The sequence below is a fragment of the Rhinoderma darwinii genome, chromosome 3 (genome assembly GCF_050947455.1).
Source record: "Rhinoderma darwinii isolate aRhiDar2 chromosome 3, aRhiDar2.hap1, whole genome shotgun sequence".
NCBI lineage: Eukaryota > Metazoa > Chordata > Amphibia > Anura > Rhinodermatidae > Rhinoderma > Rhinoderma darwinii.
The window spans coordinates 189,509,111-189,515,108 of NC_134689.1; positions in this window are offsets into that span (position 1 = coordinate 189,509,111).

Below are 5,998 nucleotides of genomic sequence, written 5' to 3' on the forward strand. Positions count from 1 at the left end.
AGAGGTCTGGGCATTTGGTTGAGGAGCGCAGCTGGCATGAGGTTTCATACGGCTGGCTCTTGGCGGTGGTGCTAGTCAGCCTGTGGGTGTTTTGGGCTGAAAATGGGGAGTCTGAGCGCATGTTCAATCAGTTGGTATACTGGGTGCGGCATGAGGACGATCCCATTCCGGGTCAAATATTAAACATGTTAATTTATGCAAATAAAGTTTATGTTATATGGCTGTCTAATGTTGTTTGTACTTAGGTACAGAGATTTTATAGTTAATGAATCACCTTGGCCAATTTTATTCCAACAAAAGTGTCTGTGTCTTTTGGAAGTGGGTGGGGTAATTAATAATGGAGCACGTTATCCCATTCATCGGTCATGAGATTAAAACATACACGTAGATCATTGTGACTCTCTAATCCTTCCCGTCATATGAATCTGAAAGGTACAGTATATCACATACTGCATTGGCATCTATCCTTAGGTCAGTCTCAGCTTCTGTCTCTAAGAAAAGATTGTATCAACAAAATCAATCGACAGCAAATTTGTTCATGTCAACAGATGGAATATTGAATTACATGCATATAGTTATTGTATATTGTACATGTTTCATTGCAAAGGGTGAAATCTTAAGCAATTCTGCGGTGGATTCATTGAAGCCAAATCCGTGGTGAAAAATTATGCCACGTGTTAATCCACCCTAAACTGGTTAAGGTGTAAATTGCTTAGTAGTATATGAGGCACTTGAGTTTATAAACTGGGCCTTTTTACGAAAATGCTTAGACAGCAAAATCACGTGTCAAGGTATTCCTTTGGTACAGTTGTGATCCTGGCAGCCAAGTGTGCGGAGATACTTATTCAATTTTGAATACTTTCTTATTCACATCTGATATTAATAGGTGAAGGAATTTTTTTATGCAGTTTTTTTAAGCCACAACTAGGAATGCATTAAAAATAAGTAGAATCTTTCCTTTATTCTTTCCTTCCATTTACGATTCACACCTGGCACATGGGACAAAAATGCTGCAGATTTTCAGTGCAGATTTGCATATGGAAAAACCGCATTAGATTACAGTACCAGCCATCTGGAGGAGATTATAACAAATCTCATCCAAATGCTACTGAACATTTTCTGCACGTAAATCAGAGCATGCTGCGGATTTTCAAATCTGCAGTATGGTATTGTTACGGATGTCCGCAACGGATTTCAAAATTTTTAATAGAAAAAAAACTAAATACATATGAGAAAGTCAAGTGTTTGGATGAATGTTATTGAACAGCAGCCAAACCAAAGGAGTTGAATATGATGAGTGCCTGGTTACAACACTGTGCTGACATTTAACATCAGTACTACTCCCAGCCATTGCCTTATATTTATGACATTTAATTTTCAGTTCTACAACTAGTTTGCAATAGATTTCACTAAAATTTAGATCTGGGGGCCTCCCATTTCTCTAGATGTTTCTCAATGTTTCTACACCTTAATTGGAGTCCACCTGTGGTAAATTCATTTTATTGGACATGATTTGGAAAGACACACTCCTGTCTATATAATGTCTCACAGCTGACAATGCATATCAGAGTAAAAACCAAGCCATGAGGAGGGAAAAACTGCCCGTAGCGCTCTGAGAGAGGATTGTGTGGAGGCACAGATATGGAGAAGGGTACGAAAAAATTCTGCTGCACTGAATGTTACCAAGAGCATAGTGGCTTCCCTAATTCTTACATGGAAGAAGTTTGGAACAGCCAGGACTCTTCATAGAACTGTCTGCCCACCAAACTAAGTCAGATGAGAAGGGCTTTGGTAAGAGAGGTGACCAAGAACCCAATGGTCACTCTGGCTGAGCTTCAAAGATCCTGTGTGCAGATGGGAGAAACTTCCAGAAGGTCAACCATCACTGCATCAACCATCATACCTAAGAAGAGTGGAGGCTGTTATCGCTGCTAAAAGTGCTTCAACTAAGGGTCTGAATTCTGTTTTAACTTTGTCTTTATGGGGTAATGAGTGCAGAATAATGAGGAAAAACTTGAATTTTTTTATTTTAGCACAACAAAATAAAATCAGACAAAAATTGAAACGGTCTGAAGACTATCCAAATGCATTGTATACTTATGGTTTCTCAGCTTATTTAGTAGAATATAGAGACAATTATAATCACAGTGTCCCCCCAGCATGTAGAAATGGTATGCTCTTGAGCTGGTCATGTGATGCTGTGCTGAAGCATTATGGGATTAATAGCAAAGCAGAGCAGAGAGAAAGCTGGGGAAATCTAAGAATCAATATGGAGGCTTTTTTTAAAGCACAGACAAGGCAGCAGTTTAATAAGTAAGTGTAGTATACATAAAAGAAGTGCAGAGTGTGGTATACAGTCAGGTGCGGGATGCAGACATGCAAAGTTGTGTTTCCACTTGGAATCTTCTTTAAATTGTATTATTGCTATATATTACTAAACTTATAAATGTAAGGTTCTTCGTAACAGATTTTGACCAAATTGTGGCTTGGCAGGTGGGCTCAGACAATTTGATCACAATGAGCATTAAGAACCTCACATATATTATAAGTATAGTAAATATAGCAGTAATGCCATTTAAATGAATCCATATATTCAATGTTTGCACATATCTTAGTACCTGCTGGGTGCTGCTGCATCTTTGTGTTTGTTATTGCCTTTCACTCACAGGGTATTGGCATCTGCCCGTTTATTTCACTTTGTTATGCGGTGCTGATTAACTTTGTCTAATGAATTATATCAAATATATAGTTTTTTTTTGTTTTACTTCTTTTCGAAAAACAAACGCACTTTCTGCATATCGAGAGCCATAACTTTTAAAATGTTAGTGGGACAAGATGTAGTTTTCATTGGCACCATTTTAGGGTTCATATCACTTATTGAATTACTTTTATTTTTATTTTTTGAGGGGATTGTAACAGAAAAAAGCAATTCTAAAATATTTTTTGTTATCATTATTTACCGTGCTGTAAAAACAATGTGTTCATTTCACTGTACGGGGTTATTACGATTGCGGTGATACCATATATGGATTTTCTTTTCAGTAAATTTTATTATACATTGTTTAGTCTCACTAGTGACTTGAAATTGCAATCCAATGATTGCTTATATAATACATTGCAAAACACCTTTTGGAAGTGTTTTACCTTTGACAAAGTTAAACTACTCCTTATAAAACCCTTTAAAACGCCTTAAAGTGTAGCAAAACGTTCGACAAACTTCTGACATGTCAAAGTGACATGTCAGAAGTTTGGATTGGTGGGGGTCCGAGCACTGAGACCCCCACCAATCGCTAGAACGAAGCAGCTGAAGCGCTCGTGTGAGCTTTTTCCGGAAAGCCGATGTATCGGAGTACGGGCTCAATAGAAAGTCTATAGGCAACTACGCTATTGCTTCCGGCAAAACGACGGGTCCGGTGCACAACAGAGACAAACGGAAACCATGGGCACCGGATCCGTCACAATTTAAATCAATGGTGATGGAAACGGAAACCTCTGGTGTCAGTTTGTGTCTGTTCAGGGTCCCGTTCTGACGGAAAGCTCTGACGGAGCATCAGAACGGGACCCCCAACGCAGATGTGAACGAGGCCTAAATGAGACCTGAACAAATCTCATCTACATGCTGTGGCATTTTTCTGGACGGCAGTTTTTAAAATCCACAGCATGTCAATAACTTTTTCATATTTTCATAGTGGATTTCACCCATTTTAATGGGAGTAGTGAAATCTGCATCAAATTATGCATCAAATTCCACATGTGTAATGTGGATTTTGCTGTAGATTCGGGGCAGATCTGGGATAAAATCTGCAGGCGGTTGTGTGGCAGGTTTTTCTGCCACGAGTGGACCTACCCTTACTCATTTTATATAACAATGTAATTAAATAAAAACATATTTGAAATATATGTCTATTACTATTGCAGAAGAGCAGTGATTTTGAATAAAAGAATTGGTGATATATATCAGCTTCCACATATGAACACTAGCAGTAAGCGGCAACAATAACATTTATCAAGGTCACAGTAATAACAATCGATAAACTGAATATGACAAACTCATGACTATAAACTTTTCTCAGCAGTGACATTGGATTTTATTGTTTTTTTTTTAATGTACTGCAACAATATAAAAAAATTGCAAAACAAGCACGTTGATAATTTGACTTCTGCTGTCACCGAACAACAGCCTAAATCATAGATAGGAACCTTTTCTATTTGAAAATATTACCATGTTAAATGTGACGGTCAAAAGTAAAGTCACTTGCTCATACATTTTAAATTTAGCCCCTTCTGTGCGGAAAATCCGCAGCGAAATACAGTTCTAGCAATGTGGATGAGAAGTGAACATATCTGATCCACATTCTGCTGAAATCAGAGAATGCTGCGGATTTTAAAAAAACCGCAGGATGCTTGTTCTGTTCTGGATGTTCACTGCGGATTTCAGCCTTTCTAATGTTAAAGGATGAAATCCGCAGCAAAATCCGAATGTAGAATAAAATTTTAGCCTTTTTGTCCCGTGTGAATCCAGCCTTATTCTTGCTTTATCAACCTAAACACCAGATGTAAATCAGCAGATAAAGTGCAGCGTTTTAAAGGGCTTCCACAACATTTATAAATAGTGTTCATTTGATGGGAATGTGCCATCTATACCACACCTTCTCTAAATAAGGACTCGCTGGCAACTAGCTGATTTCTGTGGGTCCGACAGCTGATATCCCATGGTGGTAGCTGTTCTCACCGAGAAAAAACTTGTGGGCGGCGCTGAGTCCCCCATGGTAAGCGATGGTCTTTGCCGCAGCTCTCTGCCCTGGCTAACGGAGAACTGTTCACGCATGGTACCCCCTTCTTTGCCATTTACATGCCCTTAGCGCATTTGGAAAAGGATTATTAATTATAATTAAATTCTTCTTTTAAAATGTGGTCCCTATTCTGAGAAGTCAGGGACAAGTCACATGAGCTACTATGGAACAGCTGTGTGCACATTGAACTCTATATCCAGAATCTGATTTCGTGCTGATTAAACACTTTGGTAAATAGTACAGAACCTCTTCTGGTCTTTAGAAGTCCTTGCATGGGATCACACACCTTCCATCGTGCACATAATAATTTAATTATTGAAATTATTTTTTTTATAACCTATACCATGCATGTATTATTCCACAAGGTATTCTGCTTTGCCAGTTATATTGTACGGCAGAAATTTTTCTCTATCTGCATTATACAACTAGTCACATATAACACAGCATATAGTACCCTGCACACCAGTGAAAGCCAGGTATATAGTAATAGAAGTGGACAATGTGGAGTTACATTTGTTAAGTATTAGGACATGGAATTATAACCTTTTTCTAGATATATTGTCAAACGATGATTATGAACGTAGGAGAGGTAAACTTTTAGTTTTTAGACTGCTGAAAAAAATGCATTTTTAAAGAGATCCTTTTTATGTGTCTAGATTATTATAACATCTCTCCTTCCACATGAATTCTTTCATGACATCTATAGTGTTTCTCTTGCCTGCCATATAAGCATTGAATACTATTTGGATTACCTACAGATAGGTAAAGTTTTTTCATTAAGTTCTTTAGCTTTTATAGGGTTTTGTGTTTTAGAACAGCTCTCCTAGGCCAGCTGTTCCTAACCTTTAATGCTGCCATACTGACAGCGATATACTTTACACTGCCGCCCTGCGTCACTCAAACTTATCTGAGCTAACAGAACTTGCAGATGGTCATTTGGCGTGGCTTACTACTAGTGAGTCAAGTGAGGACTGATAAAGTATGAGAATTCCTGGCCCAGTGGCAACATTAAAATTGATGAATTTCACTTGAAGGTGTAGAACCATACCAGAATTCTTTGTTTCAGTTTAGTGTATTCATGCATCTTTAACATTTGTCCTAAATTCAATTAAAATTATCTTCCTCCCAGCCCGAAGCCTAGCTGGAACTTTATTTGGCCTGGCTAGTGACTAAGGCTCATAAAATGAGGTAGGCAGAATGGAAAC